This window comes from Erinaceus europaeus, chromosome 7 (genome assembly GCF_950295315.1).
Source record: "Erinaceus europaeus chromosome 7, mEriEur2.1, whole genome shotgun sequence".
Taxonomy (NCBI): Eukaryota; Metazoa; Chordata; class Mammalia; order Eulipotyphla; family Erinaceidae; genus Erinaceus; species Erinaceus europaeus.
The window spans coordinates 81,853,480-81,874,029 of record NC_080168.1 but is presented as its reverse complement, the minus strand read 5'-3'; the positions used below and the strand labels follow the sequence as shown (position 1 = coordinate 81,874,029).

General features: G+C 40.7%; 1 long non-coding RNA gene across 5 annotated transcripts in view; it reads left to right on the top strand.

The window, feature by feature from the left end:
- LOC132539459 (uncharacterized) overlaps positions 1 to 9,977 on the top strand; it is a 111,223-nt gene extending 101,246 nt beyond the window's left edge. For 2 of the 5 annotated variants that reach the window (XR_009550759.1, XR_009550756.1), the window contains exons 7-9: positions 3,482 to 3,597; positions 9,255 to 9,310; positions 9,800 to 9,977. This is a non-coding gene — a long non-coding RNA (uncharacterized LOC132539459). Of the gene's footprint in view, positions 1 to 3,481; positions 3,598 to 6,624; positions 6,807 to 9,254; positions 9,311 to 9,799 lie in introns of all 5 variants that reach the window. The other 3 variants (XR_009550758.1, XR_009550760.1, XR_009550757.1) reach the window with 3 other exon arrangements.
- Positions 9,978 to 20,550: the final 10,573 nt, after the last annotated feature.

The following is a 20,550-nucleotide window of genomic DNA, read 5'->3' as shown; positions in this document are numbered from 1 at the left end:
TGCTTGTATAGCTATGAACTTCTCTCTTAGGACTGCTTTAGCTGTGTCCCAAATATTTTGATAGCTTGTGTCTTCATTTTCATTGAACTCTTGAAACATTTTGATTTCTTCTTGATTTCCTCTTTGACCCATAAGTTGTTAAGAAGTGTACTGTTGAGCTTCCACATTTTGGGACTGTTACTAATCTTTTGTTGATTGTTAAGTGTTAGTTTAATTCCACTGTAGTCTGAAAAGATGGTTGGGATGATTTCAATGCTCTTGAATTGGCTGATGCTGTCTTTGTGGCCTAATATATGGTCTATCCTTGAGAGTGACCCATGTGGATTTGAGTAAAATGTGTATTCCAGTTTCTTGGGATGAATGACTCTGAAAATGTCCAATAGTTCTAGTTTATCTATCTCTTCATTTAGCTCCCTTATGTCTTTATTGATTTTCTGCCTGGATGATCTGTCAAGTTGAGAGAGTGGGGTGTTGAAGTCCCCTACTATGACTGTGTTGCTGTTAATATATTGCTGTAGCTCTTTCAGTAGAAGTTTGATGTATTTAGATGGCTTCTCATTGGGTGCATAGATGTTAATAATTGTTAAGTCCTCTTGATTGACTGATCCTCTGAGCATTAAGTAGTGTCCATTCCTATCTTTTTAAATCTTATCTACTTTAAAGTCTATCATGTCAGATATGAGAATAGCTGTTCCTGCCCTTTTTTGTGGGCCATTGGCTTGTATGATAGTTTTCCATCCTTTCACTTTAAGTCTGTGTTTGTCTTGTTGAGTTAGGTGGGTTTCTTGTACACAGCAAATTGTTGAGTTGTATTTTCTGATCCATCTTCCTACTCTGTGTCTTTTAATAGGTGAATTCATGCCATTGACATTTATTGATATCAAAGATTGAAGATATTTTAACGCCATTCTTGTAGAGTTTTAGAGTGTTTTGATATATGTCCTATTTGTGGTGTTCTGATTGTTTATAGGAGACCTTTCAGAGCTTCTTTCAGGGCAGGCTTGGTGATAGTTGATTCCTTCAACTGTTGCTTGTCTGAGAAGGGTTTGATGCCTCCATGTAGTCTGAATGACAGTCTAGCAGGATATAGTATTCTTGGCTGAAAGCTTTTCTCATTGAGCACTCGATAGATATCTTGCCATTCTCTTCTGGCCTGTAGTGTTTGTATGGAGAAGTCTGCTGCTAATTATGGGTTTTCCTTTGTAGGTGAATCTTTGTTTTTCTCTTGCAGCCTTGAGGATCCTTTCTTTATCCTTATTCCTTTCCATTCTAAGTATTATATGTCTTGGTGTCTTTAGGTCTGGCTTAATTCTGTTTGGGACCTTCTGGGCTTCTTGAATCTTTATGTCTTTGATGTTGTCTAGACTAGAGAAATTTTCAGCTATTATGGCCTGGAAAATGCTTTCTTCCTCTCCTTCTCTTTCTTCCTCTGGTATGCCAATAATGCGTATATTGTTTCTTTTGAAGTCATCCCATAGGACTCTGTTGTTGTTTTCAGCATCTCTTATTCTCTTTTTGAGATCTCTTACTTTTTTTTTTTAGTTGTCTCTAATTCATCCTCAGTCTTGATAATTCTGTCTTCAGCCTCATAGATTCTATTCTCTCTGCCCTCTACTGCTTTCTGGAGTTCATCTATTTTGTTTCCCTGTTCTGATACTGTTTTAGCTTGTTCAGCTAGTTGCATTATTAGCTCAGCGATTTCAGCTTTCAGCTCTCTAATAACCATGAGATAATTAGTATTTTCTTCCATATTCTCATTTGTTGTTCCTGTATTTCTGATTACAATTTTTTCTAATTCTTTACTCACTCCTGTGATTATTTCCTTAGCTAATGTTTGGATGTTGAACTCGTTATTTTGTGCTTCACCCTCTGGAGGACTTTTAGCTGGACTCTTGTCCTGGTTCGATTCTCCAATATTTCTTCTTGTTGTTTTAACCATTTTATATATTATTTTATGAGTTCCCTTTACCAGTACTTTTCAAATTATTGATCACTATTGCCTGGATTGACTTGTGTCTATGTAAGTTAATTAAAGGGTTTACAGTGGTGGAAGTTAACAGTTTTTTCAATAGTATTTAAATCTCTGAGTTGGAGCTCAGTGGTTTAAAAGCCTCTTTTTTTTCTTTCTTCCCTGTAGGCTATGGGAGACTGAGCACTTTTAAACTATCAATATGCTTCAGCTTAATCACTGACTCCTGACCAAGAGATAAAGCAGGGTGTGGCAGAGATAATCCAGTGGTTATGCAAAGAGACTTTCACAGCCCCTCAGCTATGCCACCGAGGTATAGGTCTTCTCCTGAGTTTCCTGGTTATATCTCTGTCCCCTGTTGTCCCTCCCTATCGCTGCTCCAGATTCTGAGGGTAGTAGCAATGGAGACTCAGAGTTGCACTTGGTGAGTCTCTGGGGAGTCCTCTCCTCCCTTAAGCTGTCCCCTTGTTGGTGGAGCAGACTGGAGGTGGTGTCTCAACTGATAAACTGCTGAACTGTTAGCAGTCACTTAATCTCTCCTTAGGCTCCTCTCTCCTCTCTGTCACCAGCCACACGTGTTTGTACTCACCGGTGATTTACTGGGTTCCTGTGGTCATTTTAGTCCTGTCTTGTTTCGGTCCCGGGTGGTATTCCTAGTTGATCCGGGAGAGGAGAGGAGAGGAGAGGAGAGGAGAGGAGAGGAGAGGAGAGGAGAGGAGAGGAGAGGAGAGGAGAGAAAGCGATCTGCTGCTCGTAGCTCCGCCTCCAGAAGTTGAATCACTTTATAATATTTTCTAGGCATAGTTTGACTTCAAAACTTTTACGGCCCATTCCCACCCCCCAGAAAAGTAAAAGCTGACCAAATACAGGTACTAGAGCACTTGAATAAGAAGGATCGAGATTGCACTCAACTTAGCAGAGTTCCTGCCATTAATAGTTCACTCTAATAAAAGGCAATAAGTGCCACTTGAAATGATGCTCTCAGCACAAAATTATAAGTAATTTTGGGAACTTAGAATGGGGATTGAACAGCTGTTTCTTGCTGTCTCAAATAATAATAATGGGTGGAGGGTAGATAGTATAATGGTTATGCAAAGAGACTCATGCCTGAGGCTCCAAAGTCCCAGGTTCAATTGCTCGCACCAGTATATGCCAGAGCTGAGCAATACTCTGGTAAAAAAATAATAATAATTAAATAAAATAAATAATAATGATAATGTTTCCTATATAAATTTATATGCACTAAAGTCAATAGAAACAAAAAAAGCACATCCAATTGCTGGAGCCCGGGATGTGCTTCTAGGGTCTTCCAGCAGACCTCCTAACAGTCTAAAGGGTGGTGTTTTAAGAATTCAGGAAGCAGGCTTTGGACTTCTCCCTTAGTCTTTAGTTTGAATTCTGGCTCCCGCCTTCCTTGGTTTCCCACCAAGGGTGGCTTTTCTCACCTTTTTCCAGAAGTTGTTGGGGATTTAGAACTTATTACTAGTATTTTAAAAGATCTACTGTGTGTAGGTACTATCTCTCCTACGCAGGGTGTCTCGCTGATCGCCACGAAGTAGAAGCTATGGGAAGGAAGGTTTAGAGGCGTTAAGGCATGATCGGACCTTACTCAAACACTGGAGGTTGAGGTAAGAAATCTGGTTTTGAGATCTTCATGAAGGCTTGCATCATTTTAGTCTTGAATCTGGTTCAATTCCCATATTGATTTATTTCTGTATTAAAAACACTTAAAAATGAAAAAAAAAGAAGAAGAAGCACATCCACAAAGCAGAAAAGTTCACTACAATTAAGTGTGGTTGGGAGTGGATATGCACAATGATTATGCAAAAAGACTCTCATGCCTGAGGCTCCAAAGCCCTAGGTTCAATCCCCTGTACCACCATAAGCCAGAGCTGATAAGTGCTTTTGTAAAAAAGAAAGAAAAAAAAAAAACTTAAGCACTATTCTGTTCAGTTGAATAGTGCATTGCTTTTCTGTGTGTGTGACCTGGGTTTGAACCTGGCCTTCACTGTACTGGAAGAAGCTTGAGGACCATGGTCTCAGTCTCTCTTCCCCTATCTGAAAAAGCCCATAGCACGAAAACCTCAGTGACAAACAAACAAACAAATCTTAAAATGCATTTATTTGTCAAGTATTGGACTCTCCTGCTTTGTAGGTGCTCTTTTATTTTTTTTTAATTGCCACCACGGTTCTTACTGAGGTATGGTGCTAGCATTAATGAATCCACCGGTCCTAGAGGCCATTGTATTCCCTCCCCCCCTTTTTTTTAAATAAAAGACAAATTGAGAAGGGAAAGATAGGCAGGGAGATACAGGCAGATCTGCTTCATTGGTAGAGCTTTCTTGCTGCAGGTGGGGAGCAGGGACTTGAATCCAGGTCCTTCGGCATGGTTGTACTTGACAAAGTATACTACCATTCAGCACCTAAAAGTAAACTTTTTAAAAATTAATTATTTATTTCCTTTTGTTGCCCTTGTTTTATTGTTGCAGTTATTATTGTTATTGTTGTTGGCTAGGACTGAGAGAAATGGAGAGAGGAGGAGAAGACACAGAGGGGGAGAGAAAGACACCTGCAGACTTGCTTCATCACCTGTGAGGGAGCCGGGGGCTTGAACCAGGATCCTTACACCAGTCCTTGCGCTTTGCGCCATGTACGCTTAACCCGCTGCGCTACTGCCCGACTCCCAAGAGTAAACTTTTAAGCCAACAATAGATTGTAGTATGCCCCCACAAATCATTTGAAAACTTTGCCTTAAGACCTGAAGTAGGTTAAGATTGGGGTTTTGGGGAGTCTGGCAGTAGCCCAGAGGGTTAAGCGCACGTGGTGCGAAGCGCAAGGGCCAGCGTAAGGAACCTGGTTGGAGCCCCCAGTTCCCCACCTGTAGGGGAGCCGCTTCACAGGCAGTGAAGCAGATCTGCAGGTGTCTATCTTTCTCTCTCCCTCTCTGTCTTCCCGTCTTCTCTCCATTTCTCTCTGTCCTATCCAACAACAACAATAATAATAACCACAATGATAAAAAAAAAAAAACAAGGGCAACAAAAGGGGAAAAAGTGGTCTCCAGGAGCAGTGGATTCGTGGTGCAGGTACTGAGTCCGGGCAATAACCCTGGAGAAAAAAAAAAAAAAAAAGATTGGGCTTTTTTCCAGAAAACCAAGAACTTTACTAGTGATATAATAAGGAACAGAGAAACATAGCCTCTTGAAACACAATAAGCTAAAAAATAATAGAATTTTTGGAAAGTAAACATAGCAGTATTACATATATAAAGATTCTATGAAATAGTTATAGGGCAACTGGGCCTGTGACTATTGCATTAAGCTAATAATGAACAAAAAAGAATCAATAAGATTAGAGAATAAAGTAAAGATACTTCGTAATAAAAATTTGTAGACTACCATGATTTTTAAAAAGGAAGTATCAAAATTACATTTTTTTATTAGAAGACAAGGTTGTTACTGAAAGCTAAAAATTTGAGAAGCAAAGATTTATAGTTCCATTTTTATAGTATTTAATGTTAAATCCAGAAATTCCACAAGAAATACTTTGATTTAAAGTCACTGGAGAGGGCTGGTCTAGTCTCTCTCTCTCTCTCTCTCTCTCTCTCTCTCTGTCTCTCCTCTCTCTCCCAAATCTTTCTCATGAATAAATAAATTCTATAAGAAAAAGAAACAGGCTGGGGATATGGATTGACCTGTCAATGCCCATGTCCAGCAGAAAAGCAATAACAGAAGCCAGACCTCCCACCTTCTGCACCCCATAATGATCCTGGGTCCATCCTCCTAGAGAGAGAAAGAACAGGAAAGCTTCCGATGGAATGGTGGGGATATAGAACTCGTGGTGGGAATTGTATGGCATTGTACCTCTTTTGTACCATAATCTTGTTGATCATTATTAAATCACTGATAAAGTTTCAAGAGGTAAACTTGTATTTCATTCACATGAAGTTGACATGGGTCAGCTAACTGAAACTTGAAAACAACAGATTTTTGTTTTAAAAAGAAATTTGGAGGGCAAGGGTAGATAGCATAATAGTTATGCAAAGAGACTCTCATGCCAGAGGCGCCAAAGTCCCAGATTCAATCCCCTGCACCACCATAAACCAGAGCTGCTCAGTGCTCTGAGAAAAAAGAGAAGAAATATGGAGACTATATGTAAACAAATTATTTGATCAGATATGCAGTCTTAAACATATCAAAAATTTAATTAGCAGGAGTCTGGCGTTAGCACAGCAGATTAAGCACAGGTGTTGCAAAGTGCAAGGACCGGCATAAGGATCCCGGTTCGAGCCCCCCCGGCTCCCCACCTGCAGGGCCCTGGTCGCTTCACAGGTGCTGAAGCAAGTCTGCAGGTGTCTATCTTTCTCTACCCCTCTCTGTCTTCCCCTCCTCCATCTCTCTCTGTCTTATCTAACAAAGACGACATCAATAACAACAACAATAATAATAACTACTACAATAATAAGGGCAACCAAAAGAGAAAATAAATATTTAAAAATGTAATTAACATTCTCCCTTTTTACTTCTAGGTGTCATATCTCAAGTTATGCCTGTGAGAAAATTCTCATAATTATATTAATTACAAGGCTCGGTGGACAAATGTGTTAATATTCTGGAATATTTATTTTCCTTCTGTAATAAAACAATCTTTCCCAATAGGAATGAAATCAAGAACTTAAAAGTTCAAATAATTCAGTTAAAAATTGGGAATTGGGAGAGTTGGGCAGTAGCACAGTGGGTTAAGCGCAGGTGGCATGAAGCGCAAGGACTGGCATAAGGATCCCGGTTCGAGCCCCCCAAGCCCCCACCTGCAGGGAGTCCCTTCACAGGCGGTGAAGCAGGTCTGCAGGTGTCTGTCTTTCTCTCCCCCTTTTTATCTTCCCCTCCTCTCTCTATTTCTCTCTGTCTTATCCAACAATGACGACATCAGCAACTATAAGAATAAAACAAGGGCAACAAAAGAGAATAAATAAATATTTTTAAAAAGAGAAAAAAATGGGAATCGGGCATTAACGCAGCGGGTTAAGCACAGGTGGTGCAAAGTGCAAGGACCAGCATAAGGATCCCAGTTCGAGCCCCTGGCTCCCTACCCGTCTCCATTTCTTTTTTCTTTTTTTTTTCCTTTTTTTTTAAATTTCTTTATTGGGGAATTAATGTTTTATTCAACAGTAAGTACAATAGTTTGTACATACATAACATTCCCCAGTTTCCCATATAACAATACAACCCCCACCAGGTCCTATGTCATCCTTCTTGGACCTATATTCTCTCCACCCATCCACCCCAGAGTCTTTTACTTTGGTGCGATAACCCCTTTCCATTTCTCTCTGTCCTATCTAACAACAACGACATCAATAATTACAACAACAATAAAAAGCAACAAGGGTACCAAAGGGAAAATAAATATTTTAAAAATTGATAAAATTGATGTGACTTAAATTTCTCAAATGCAAAGTCAAGTAATTGAATTGTGAGAAATACGCCAGTCTCCAGTTTCAAGACATAGTACAGCACAGAGAACTGGCATTCTGGCTAAAGATCTATAATCTAATAAATAATCAAATAGAAATTTGAAAACCAGGAAAAGAAAAACAGGAAGATAAGTTTTCCAAGGGTGCAAAAGTAGTATTTCAAAGGGCATATTAAAAATTCCATAAGGCCTAAGGAACCCAACATATCCATCCAAAAAGATCTGTGTACACATATGTTCTTGGCAGCACAACTTGTAATAGCCAAAACCTGGAAGCAACCCAGGTGTCCAACAACAGATGAGTGTCTGAGCAAGTTGTGGTATATATACACAATGGAATACTACTCAGCTGTAAAAAATGGTGACTTCATTGTTTTCAGCCGATCTTGGATGGACCTTGAAAAAATCATGTTGAGTGAAACAAGTCAGAAACAGAAGGATGAATATGGGATGATCTCACTCTCAGGCAGAAGTTGAAAAACAAGATCAGAAAAGAAAACACAAGTAGAACCTGAAATGGAATTGGCGTATTGCACCAAAGTAAAAGACTCTGGGGTGGGTGGGTGGGGAGAATACAGGTCCATGAAAGATGATGAATGACATAGTGGGGGCTGTATTGTTAAATGGGAAACTGGGGAATGTTATGCATGTACAAACTATTGTATTTACTGTTGAATGTAAAACATTAATTCCCCAATAAAGAAATAAATTATATTAAAAAAAACTCCATAAGGGAGTCGGGCGGTAGCACAGCAGGTTAAGCATATGACACGCGAAGCACAAGGACCCACTGAAGTATCCTAGATGAAGCCCCCGGCTCCCCACCTGCAGTAGGGTCACTTCAAAGGCGGTGAAGCAAGTCTGCAGGTGTCTTTCTCTCCTCTCTGTCTTCCCCTCTCTCCATTTCTCTCTGTTCTATCCAACAACAACGACATCAATAACAATAATAACTACAACAATAAAACAAGGACAACAAAAGGAAATAAATATTTTTAAATTTTTTTTTAATTCCTTAAGATAGACAAAGTAAGTTTAGATAATTGAGATTCTTTGTTTCTGATGGAGGAACAGAAAAGTCAGTTCTTTCTAGAGATCTGAAGTGTTATCTTCTCACTTTAAATCAGACCTGCTTCTGAAAAAGTGTTAGCCAAAATAAATAAAAGGAATTCTGCACTATTTAAATTGTAGTTGGAAGTTTAAAAAAAAAATGGGTGAAAGGTAGATAGCTAAAAGCAACTATTTTGGTTCTGTTGAGAGTTAAACCTCATTTTATAGGATCCCTATTTAGGGGACCAGGTGGTGTTGCACCTGATTAAGTGCTCACATCACAGTGCACAAGGACCCAGGTTCAAGCCCCTGGTCCCCACCTGCAGGGGGAAAGCTTCACGAGTGGTGAAGCAGGGCTGCAGGTGTCTCTCTGTCTCTCTCCCTCTCTGTCTTCCCCTTCCCTCTCAATATCTCTCTGTCTCTATCCAATAGTAAATAAATAAATAAAACAAAAAATTTTTTAAAGTTCATGTATCTTTCTCTGTTTATCAACATATTACTTGCCATGAAAAATAGCTACCCATCAACAGACAGCTGTCATATTGCTCTCTATCTTTATTAATTTTAATATACTCTATTTTGGTAATGTGTAAGGAAACCTAAAATGTTAATGTCTATCTTTTAAAACTGCTGTAGTAGATATTTTGTTACAAACCATTTATTTCACCTCAACCCTTAAACCACTTGGTTAATCCAAGTTCAGCAAACCTATAACTTCAAGTCAGATTATACAGAACTGGAACTTTTTTTTTCTTCTGTATTTTTATCCTAGTTACATCTGACTTATATGCCTGGTCTACTGACTTCATCTTTTCATGACAGATGAAGGTAAGTCAAGATTTAATATTGGTTTTAGTCATAAAACATTCATTCTGAAATTGTATTCCCTTAACATTTTTAAATTACTAATTACTTTTCTGATTTTAAATTCTTATTAGTAAATTATATTTATTTTATTTGTAGCTGGCCTATTTTTACTGACTTCATATATAATTTTGTATAGCTTGTGAAACTATACCCCTGTTATAATATTATAAATCACTATTAAATCAATATGTCCAATGGAAAAGATTTAATACTTCAAGTTCTTAAACTGCCTAACTTTTAATTCTGAGTATATTTTTTGTCTTAATACTTAATGTTTCAAGTTTGTAAGCTGATTGAATTCTGACATTGGGCTTAAATTGTCTAGGCAGTTCTAAAAGTAAAAAAAAATGTATAAATTATGACTAATTAATATTCCTTTATACTTCCATATTTTATTTTGTATGTGATTGATTGCTTGAGTAAATCTTTTTTTTTTTCTTTTTTAACTAGAGCACTACTCAGCTTTGGTTTATGGTGGTGGTGAGGATTGAACCTGGGACCTCAAGTGTGAATGTCTTTTTGCATATTGACTATACTCTCCCCATTCCACACATAAACTTCTGTAATGTGTGCATTTAACCATGTGCACCACCAACTGGCCTTTATAAATACATTTCTAAAAGTAAAATACCCTGACCTTTATCTGAATCAACTCTCCGAGATTCTTTATTATTTTTAATATTTGTATTTATTTATTATTGGATGGAGACAGAGAAATTAAGAAGAGGAGGGGAAATAGGGATAGAAATGGAGATATAGGGGGCTGGAGGTAGTGCAGCAGGTTAAGCGCACATGGGGCAAAGCTCGAGGACCTGTGTAAGGATCCCGGTTTGCACCCTTGGCTCACTAGCTGTAGGGAGGTCACTTCACAAGTGTTGAAACAGGTCTGCAGGGGTCTACCTTTCTCTCCCTCTCTCTGTCTTCCCCTCCTCTCTCTATTTCTCTCTGTCCTATCCAACAACAGCAGCAGCAATGGAAATAATAATAACAACAACAAGGGTAACAAAATGGGAAAAAATGAAAGAAAAAAAAAAAAGGGAAAAAATGGCTTCCAGGAGCCATAGATTTGTAGTGCAGGCACTGGGCCCTAGCAATAACCCTGTAGGCAAAAAAAAAAATAAAGAAAGAAGAAAAATGGAGAGACACCTGCAACATGCTCTACCACTTATGAAGCTTTTCCCTTGCAGGTGGGGACCAGGAGCTTGAACCTAGGTCCTTGCACACTGTAATGTGAGTGCTTAACCAGATGTGCTGCAACCTGGCCCCTCCCAGATTCTTTCTGTAAAATATCCTCACCTATCTTTGCATCTACTGTAATTCAAGAAGGACGGGGGGGGGGGAAGGAGTGATAGGGAGAGAGACAGAGAGACCTGCAGCCCTGTTTCACCACTTTGTGAAGCTTTTCCCCTGCAGGTGGGGACCAGGGCCTCAAACCTGGGTCCTTGCACACTGTAATGTGTGTGTTTAACCAGGTGCACCACTGCCTGGCCCCAGAATTATTTTTTATCTTAATTTATTTATTGGATAGAAACAGCCAGAAATTGAGAGGAAGGGGGAGATAGAGAGGGAGAGAGTCAGAGAGACACCTACAGCTCTGCTTCACCACTTGCGAAGCTTTCTCCTGCAGGTGGGGACCAGGGGCTTGAATCAGGGTACATTATAGCATGTGTTCTCAACCAAGTATGCCACCACCCAGTTCCCTTTACCCCACTTTTCAATGGGGTTGTCTTTTTATTGTAGGGTGTGGTGAGTTCATTGTGAATTTTGGTTATCAGTCCTGTCTGATATATGACATAAAGATTATCTCCCTCTCCATGGGGGTTCTCTTTGTTATGATAGTGATTCCCTTTGCCTTGCAAAAGGTTTTTAGTTTGATGTAGTCCCATTGGTCTATTTTTGCTTTTGTTTTCCTTGCAATTGGACTTGAACAGTGAAGCTGTTGCAAAAACTTATAGAAGAGAATTCATGGGGGCTGAGTGGTGGCGCATCTGGTTGAATGCTCATGTTATAATAAGCAAGGACCCAGACTCAAACCTCTGGTCCCCACCTGCAGGGGGAACAAGTGGTCGAGCAGGGCTGCAGGTGTCTCTCTGTCTCGCTTCCTCTCTATCCTCCCTTCCCTCTTGATTTCTGGCTGTCTCTATCAAATAAATAAAGACACTTAAAAAGAGGAGGTTGGGGGAGTCGGGTGGTAGTGTAGCTGGTTAAGCGCAGGTGGCGCAAAGCGTAACCATCCAGTTCAAGCCCCCGGCTCCCCCACCTGCAGGGGGGGGTCGCTTCACAAGCGGTGAAGCAGGTCTACAGGTGTCTATCTTTCTCTCCCCCTCTCTGTCTTCCCCTCCTGTCTCCATTTCTCTCTGTCCTATCCAACAACAATGACATCAATAACAACAACAATAATAGCTACAACAATAAGACAAGGGCAACAAAAGGGAATAAAAAATAATTTTTTTTAAAAAGGGTGGGGTTAGGTAGAAGAATGGTTATGTGTAGAGACTCTCATGCCTGAGGCTCTGAAGTCTCAGGTTCAACCCCCCCACCCCACAACCATAAACCAGCTCTGATAAGTGCTCTGGTTAAAAAAAATAAAAAGTTCTGAGCTCATTTCCTAGGGGCCATATAAAAAGATAGCTAAAAGACATTTCTAGATTTGAAGTGTTGGCACAAGAATCTGAATGTAGGGGCCAGGTTGTGGCACACCTGGTTGAGTACACACATTACAGTACACAAGAACCAGGATTCAAGCCCCACCCTACCTGGGGGGAAAGCTTTGCCAGTGATGAAACAGTGTTGCAGGTATCTCTGTCTCTTTCCCTATCACTCCATTCTCTCTTGATTTCTGGCTGTCTCTATCCAATAAATAAAATAAATATAAAAATTAAAAAAAATCTGAATGTATACATAGATGATCCGTATGAGTAAACAAGTGTTAGGCACATTTTAATTTGGGAACAAATTTCTATGTATTTTTGCATTTTGTTGTATTTTAATTATTTTCCATACTTAACTGCTTACTTTCTAGTTGCCATGTACACAACAGTTTTTTTTTTTTGTTTTGTTTTTGTCTCCAGGGTTATTGCTGGGACTCAAATGCCTGCACTACAAATCCACTGCTCCTGGAGGCCATTTTTTCCCATTTTGTTGCCCATGTTGTCGTTATTGTTATTGTTGCCATAGATGTTGTTGTTGGCTAGGACAGAGAGAAATCAAAAGAGGAGGGGAAGACAGAGAGGGGGAGACCTGCTTCACCACTTGTGAATCGATCCCCCTCAAGGTGGGGAGCTGCGGGCTCTAACCGGAATCCTTATGGTGGTTCTTGTGCTTTGCACCATGTGCGCTTAACCAGTTGCGCTACCGCCTCACCCCCCCTTTTTTTTAAATAGAAGGTGAGGGGTGAGACAGAGACAATGGGAGACATCTGTAGTACTGTTCCACTGCTTGTGAAACTTCTCCCCTGAGGGTGGGGAAAGGGTCTTCAACCTGGACATATGGTAATGTGTGCATTCTACCATGTGAGAGTTTCTATTTTATTGTATTTATTTTGCCTTCAGGGTTATCGCTGGGCCTCAGTGCCTGCATTAGGAATCCACTGTTCATGTGGTCATTTTTTCAATTTTTTTTTATAGGACAGAGAGAAATTGTTAGGGGAGGAGAAGATAGAGAAGGAGAAAGACATCTGCAGACCTGCTTCACCACTTGTGAAGTGACCCCTCTGCTGGTGGGGAACCCGGGGCTCGAACTGGCATCCTTGCGCGAGTCCTTGCATTTCATAACAGGTGTGCTTAACCTGGTGCGCTACCAGCCGGCCCCCGTGAAAGTTTCTTATAACAATGACACGTCTAAGAGTTTTTGTTGGGGCTAATGGTGGTAACTAATCTTTTCTGAACATTAGTGTCTTTTTTTTTTTTTTTTTTTGGCTAGGGCACTTCACAGCTCTACTTTATATTGGTGTGGAGGATTGAACCTGGGACTTTGGAGCCTCAATCATGAGAGTCTCTTTACATAGCCATTATGCAATATCACTCACCCTATAGCACTTTTTATCCACTAAAAGATATATAAAATGGGGGCCGGGTGGTGGTGCAGCGGATTAAGCGCACATAGTAAGCATAAGGACCCGCGCAGGGATCCTAGTTAGAGCCCCCGGCTCCCCACCTTCAAGGGAGTCACAAGTGGTGAAGCAGGTCTGCAGGTGTTTCTCTCCCTCTTTATCTTCCCCTCCCCTCTCAATTTCTCTGTCCTATCCAAAAAAATCAGGGAAAACAATGGCCACAGGAGCAGTGGATTCGTAGTGTAGGTACAGAGCCACAACAATAACCCTGTAGGCAATATATATATATATAATGAGGGTGGGGGTGGATAGTATAATGGTTATGCTAAAAGAGTTATACCTTGGGAGTTGGGCGGTAGCGAAGCAGGTTAAGCGCAGGTAGCGCCAAGCAGGAATACAGGCGTAAGGATCCGGGTTCAAGGCCCCAGCTCCTCACCAGCAGAAGCGTTGCTTCACAAACAGTGAATTAGATCTGCAGGTGTCTGTCTTTCTCTCCCCCTCTGTCCGCTCTCTCCATTTCTCTCTGTCCTATCCAACAATGACAACATCAGTAACAACAACAATAATAACTACAACAATAAAACAACAAGGGCAATAAAAGGGAATAAATAAATAAATATAAAAAAAGAGTTATGCCTGAGGTTCCAAAGTCCCGGGCTCAGACCTGCACACCACCATTAGCCAGAGCTGAGCAGTGCTTTGGCTAAAAAAAAAAAAAAAAATCAGAAATTAAAAATTTAGATGGTGGGAGATAGCATAATGGTTATACAAAGAGGCTCTCAAGCCTGAGCTGCCAAAGTCTCAGGTTCAATCCACAGCACCCCCAGTAAGTCATAGATGTGCTGTGCACTGGTTGGAAAAAATGAATTAATGAGGGAGTTGAGTGGTAGCGCAGCGTGTTAAGCGCAGGCCGCACAAAGTGCAAAGACCGGCCTAAGGCTCCCGGTTCCAGCCCCCGGCTCCCCACCTGCACGGGAGTCGCTTCATAGGAGGTGTAGAAGATCTGCAGGTGTCTGTGTTTCTCTCCTCCTCTCTGTCTTCCCCTTCTCTCTCCATTACTCTGTCCTATCCAACAACGACGACATCAATAACAACAATAATAACTACAACAATAAACAACAATGGCAACAAAAGGGAATAAATATTTTTTAAATGAATGAATGAATGAATAAAATGGATTGAAAGCTATGTATGGGGTAGGAGAGATAGCATTCTTCTTCTAGCGTTTGCCCTTCTTCCGTAGCCAGTCAACAGCGTCAGGTTGAGCCTGATGTAAAGTTTCGAGACCTCCTTTGAATCTGGAGAGGTGGCAGTCGTTGACTATGTGGGTCATAGTCTGTCTGTAGCCGCAGGGGCAGTTCAGGTCGTCTCTGGCTCCCCAGTGATGGAACATAGCAGCGCACCGGCCATGGCCTGTTCGATAGCGATTGAGGAGGGCCCAATCATAATGTGCTAGGTCAAAGCCGGGTTGACGCTTGCAGGGGTCTGTGATGAGGTGTTTGTTCTTTACCTCAGCTGACTGCCAACTCTGTTTCCAAGAGACTGGAACAGAGAAGTTCAGTGTAGGCGTAGAGGACCAGATTGGGTGACGAGACGTCAAGCGTTGGACAGGGTGGGCGAAGATATCCGCGTATATTGGCAGGTCCGGTCGAGCGTAGACGTGGGAAATGAACTTAGATTATGCCACATCCCCATGAATATCTGGCGGGGCGATGTTGCTAAGAACTGGCAGCCATGGAACCAGGGTGGAACGGATGGTTCCAGAAATTATCCTCATGGAGGAATATAATTTGGAATTGACCAAGTGGACATGGGGGCTACGGAACCATACTGGGGCACAGTATTCTGCAGTGGAATAGCATAATGCCAGAGATGATGATCGTAGTGTGGAAGCGCTCACGCCCCATGAGGAGCTGGCCAGTCTTGCAATGATGTTATTCCTCGCGCCCACCTTTGCTGCAGTTTTTATGAGATGTTCGTGAAATGACATAGAGATAGCATAATAGTTATGCAAACAGACTCGTGCCTGAGGTTCCAGGCTCCTAGGTCCCAGTTTCAATCCCTTGCACTACCATAAACCAGAGCTGTTAAAAAAAAAAGGTGGGTGGAGAGGAAGGTAGATAGCATAATGGTTATGCAAACAGACTCTCATGCCTGAGACTCCAAAAGTCCCATCCTCCGAACTACCATAAGCCAGAGCTGAACAGCGCTCTGGTTAAAAAATAAGTAAATAAATAAATAAATAAATAAATAAATAAATAAATAAAGGGGTGGGCCGTAGTGCAGTGGGTTAAGCTCACTTGGCACAAAGCTCAAGGACCGGTGTAAGGATCCGGGTTCCAGCTCCCTGCTCCCCACCTGCAGGGGAGTCGCTTCAGGAGCGGTGAAGCAGGTCTGCAGGTGTCTGTCTTTCTCTGCCCTCTGTCTTCCCCTCTTTTCTCCATTTCTCTCTGTCCTGTCTAACAACGATGACAACATCATCAACAATAACAATAATAACTACAATAACAATCAAAAACAACAAGGGCAACAGAAGGCAAAACAGATAAAAAATTTTTTTTAAAGAAAGAATGGTACATATGATTTGATATAACAAAGTTTTCAGTGTGGTTGTTCAAGATAAACTTGCCATTTTTTTCTTTTAAAAAATATTTTAGGGGGTTGTGCAGTAGTGTAGCCTGTTAAGTGCTCATGGGGCGAAATGCAAGGACTGGTGCAGGTATCCCAGTTCTAGCCCCCAGCTCCCCACCTGCAGGGGGGTTGCTTCACAAGCGGTGAAGCAGGTCTGCAGGTGTCTATCTTTCTCTCTTCCTCTCTGTCTTCCCCTCCTCTCTCTATTTCTCTCTGTCCTATTCAACAGTGACAGCAACAATAATAATAACAACAATGACAATGATAAACAAGAGCAACAAGTGGGAAAAAATAGACTCCAGGAGCAGTGGATTCATAGTGCAGGCACCAAGCCCCAGCAATAACCCTGGAGGCAATAAATAAATAAATATGAAAATAAATTTTAAAATATTTTAAACATATTTACTTATTAACCTGAGAAAAGAGACAGAGAACCACAGTATCACTCTGCCACATGGGATGCCAGAGATTGAACTCAGCACATTATGCTTGGAAGTGGAACCCTAGCAATTGTGCCACTGCCCAGACTACTTGACATTAGTTTTATTTATGTATTTATTTATTTTATTTTAATGAGAGAGAAAGAAACCAGAGCACTGCTCAGCTCTGGCTTATGATGCCATTACTTTCTTTTTAATTTAATTCAATTTTTTACCAGAGCACTGCTCAGCTCTGGCTTATGGTGGTGTGGGGGATTGAACCTGGGACTTTGGAGCCTTCGGCATGAGAGTCTTTTTGCATAGCCATTATGGTATCTACCTCCCGCCCCCATTACTTTCTTATAGTATAGAATAAAATTGACAACATAATTCAGTCAAGAGACTGAAATAAACAGTGTCCATATGAAAATATTTTTTTTATTCTAAAACAGTCAAGTTTTCAGCATGCCTATGTTGCATCTAACATATCCTTGTTTTCTTCAAAGTACATTTGCCTGCCTCCCTTTCTAAAACAAGATTCAATTTTTTGCATGTCTTCACATTCCAGTTACAATGCCTTATTTGCTATTTTGGAATGAACACTTTTATTGAAATGGCACTGATACATGTGTCCCCAGATGAAAAAAATCTCTAAACTATTTACAAAAATAAGAAATCAGTCTACTCTGAATCTATATTTTCCCTAATTGTGGTAACTTATCTCCTAAGAGCCTCTGCATTGTGAATTATGACTTTTGAAAAGCTAATAGGAGGCCCAAGTTATTTTAACTCATTGTCAGTTTTATGAATTATGTTTATAGAATGATTCAGAAAGGAGGACTATTTTTTGTTGTTGTTCCAGATTCACATTATTGAGGAAATGTTGATTTACAGGGTTGTTGTTGTCACAAGAGTACATTCATCAGTACATTGCATCCTCAACCAAACCATCATCTTATTCCAACATGTATTTCCACATTTTAGGGTATATGTTCTGGGAAATCATATTGATAATAACTAATAACTGAATGATGGTTTAAGTAATTAATAAATAATAATGTCTAAAAAGCTCTTATTAAAATTAATAGAAACTTCATCATTTTGTTGTTAAACAGGCAACCAAGTATTTTACATTAAAAATGGGAACAATGGAATATCTATTAGGGACTCATGAGTTGGGAGTTGAGATTGGTGGAAATGACAGAGGAATAAAGCCAAATCTAGGCACCAAGTGCCAAGACAGAATTTCATTGTCTTAAAATGAAAATTATCTTAAAACTTCACTACCTCCTTTATAGATTAAAATACATTATGCCCCTAGAGGCTAAGGTGTTTCCTTAGGGACATAGAAGTTAAGCAGTAGTAGTAACAGAAGGAAGTAGACACAGGATTTCTTGCTATCATTTAGTCACTGAAGTTAGTTTCATTGCTGGATAGTTGTCCTCATAATAAATTTATTATATATTTTTGTTATCAACTTTTAAAAAATTTATTGGATAGAGACAGAAATCAAAAGGAAAGGGAGGAATAGAGAGGGTGAGAGACAGAGAGACACACCAGCAGCATTGCTTCACCACTTGTGAAGATTTCCCCCTGCAGGTGGGGACTGGGAGCTCGAACCTGGGTCCTTCTGCATTGTAACGTGTGCTCAACTAGGTGTACCACCACTCGGTCCTTGTTATCAACTTTTGAAAAGAGACAAAGAAATTGAGAGGGGAAGGAAAGACAAAGGAAGGGAGAGGGGGTGGGAGAAACAAAGAGGTCCTACAGGACTATTTTACCACTTGTGAAGGGAGCTTGAACTGGGTCCTTGCACACTGTTGTGTAGGTGCTCAAGCAAGTAAGCCACTGTCCAACCCCTATTTATTGTTTTTTTAAACAGATTTTTATTTTTTTAATCTTTATTTATTTGTTGGATAGAGACTGTCAGAAATTGAGAGGGAAGAGGGTGGTAGAGAGGGAGAAAGAGACACCTGCAGCACTGCTTTACCATTTGTGAAGCTTTCCCCCTGCAGGTGGGAACTGGGGGGCTCAAACCTGGGTCCTTGTACACTGTAACATGGGCGCTCAACCAGGCGCACCACCACCTGGCCCCCCCACCCCTATTTATTATTTATTTATTAATGAGAGAAAAGAAAGAACAGAGCTTTATTCTATTCATGCTTAAGAGTTCAACACATCTACTGTGCCACCTCCTGGCCACCTTAAATTTATTTAAATTTAAATATATTTCATCTTTTGTTTCATGAATACTTTCTCACTTGAATTGAGCTCCTTGAGAACTTGAGAATACAGATTTGGGGCAAGAGAGGTAGCTTAGTAATTATGGAAAGAATTTCATGCCTGAGAGAGTCCTAGGTTCAGTCTCACACACCATTATAAGCTGGAGCTGAGCAGTACTCTTGGAAATGAAGAAAACAAGGTATAGAGAAAGAAGAGTTTTTTTTTTTTTTTTTTTTTTTTTTTACCAGAGCACCGTTCAGTGCTAGCTTACAGTGGTGCAGGGAACTGAACCTGGGATTTTGGAGCCCCAGGCATGAGAGTCTCTTTGCATAACCATTATGCTATCTACCCCTGCCTGAGAAAGAAAACAAGATATATATAGAAAAAAAAAAAAAAAAACCAGAAGAGGTATAATTGCAAGTAAGCCATCCATCTTCATCTTTATCACCATCATCATCATCATCACCACTAGTAGTTACTGAGCACCTAACATGTACCAAAGAGTATATAGTATACTTTTTTTTTCCTCCAGTGTTAATGCTAGAACTCAATGCCACACTATGAAATCACTACTTCTGGAGGTCATCTCTTTTCTTTTTATTGGATAGGACAGAAAGAAATTGAGAGAGGAGGGGAAGATAGAGAGGGAGAAAGATAGACACCTGCAGACCTGCTAGACTGTTAAGTGGAATGTGTCCCCGCCCAAGCCACACACCCCCCCCCCCCAGGTAGGGAGCCGGGGATCAAACCTCCCATCCTTGCTCAGGTCCTTGCCCTTAGTACTATGTGCACTTAACCAGGTGCGCCATCACCCATCCCCTGAGTATGTAGTATACGTTACATTTTTTTTTTTTTTTTTAACCAGAGCACTGTTCTGCTCTGGCTTATGGTGGTGCGGGGGCTTGAACCTGGGGCTTTGGAGCCTCAGGCATGAGACTCTCTTTGCATAACTATTATGCTATCTACTGCCCTACATTTTCTTTTTTTTTTTTTTAATTTTATTCCCTTTTGTTGCCCTTGTTGTTTTATTGTTGTAGTTATTATTGTTGTTGGGATAGGACAGAGAGAAATGGAGAGAGGGAGGGGAAGACAGAGAGGAGGAGAGAAAGATAGACACCTGCAGACCTGCTTCACCGCTTGTGAAGCGACTCCCCTGCAGGTGGGGAGCCGGGGTTCGAACCGGGATCCTTATGGCGGTCCTTATGCTTTGCGCCACCTGTGCTTAGCCCACTGCACTACAGCCCGACTCCCCCTACATTATCTTTTTTAATCTTCTATCCTATAAAGAGGAAGGATAACTTGCCCAATATAGCTGCAAAGTGATTGAATTGGGATGATAAATCAAAGGCAATCTGACTGAAGAGCCCATTAGTGACAGCTATATGTGAAGTTTAAAAAGATACTGAGAAGGTGGGATGTTGCTTAGCTGCAGGCAGTTAGTATGGCTTAAGCATTATTAAAATATGACTGTTTGGGAAGTCGGGCAGTAGCGCAGCGGGTTAAGCGCACGTGGCGCAAAGCAAAGCACAAGGACCGGCAGAAGGATCCCAGTTGGAGCCCCCCCCGCTTCCCACCTGCAGGAGAGTCGCTTCACAGGCGGTGGAGCAGGTCAGCAGGTGTCTGTCTTTCTCATCCCCCTCTCTGTATTCCCCTCCTCTCTCCATTTTTCTCTGTCCTATCCAACGACAACAATAAAACAAGGGCAACAAAAGGGAATAAATAAATATTAAAAAAAAAGACTGTTCAAAGATGATGTCGTAAGAGACAATGCCAAAAAGTTAGGTCTAGTACATATTTGACTAACATATATGCCCTAAAAACTTTATTTTTTTACCAGTTTTTTTTTTTTGTTGTTGTTGTTGTTCAACTCTGCTCTA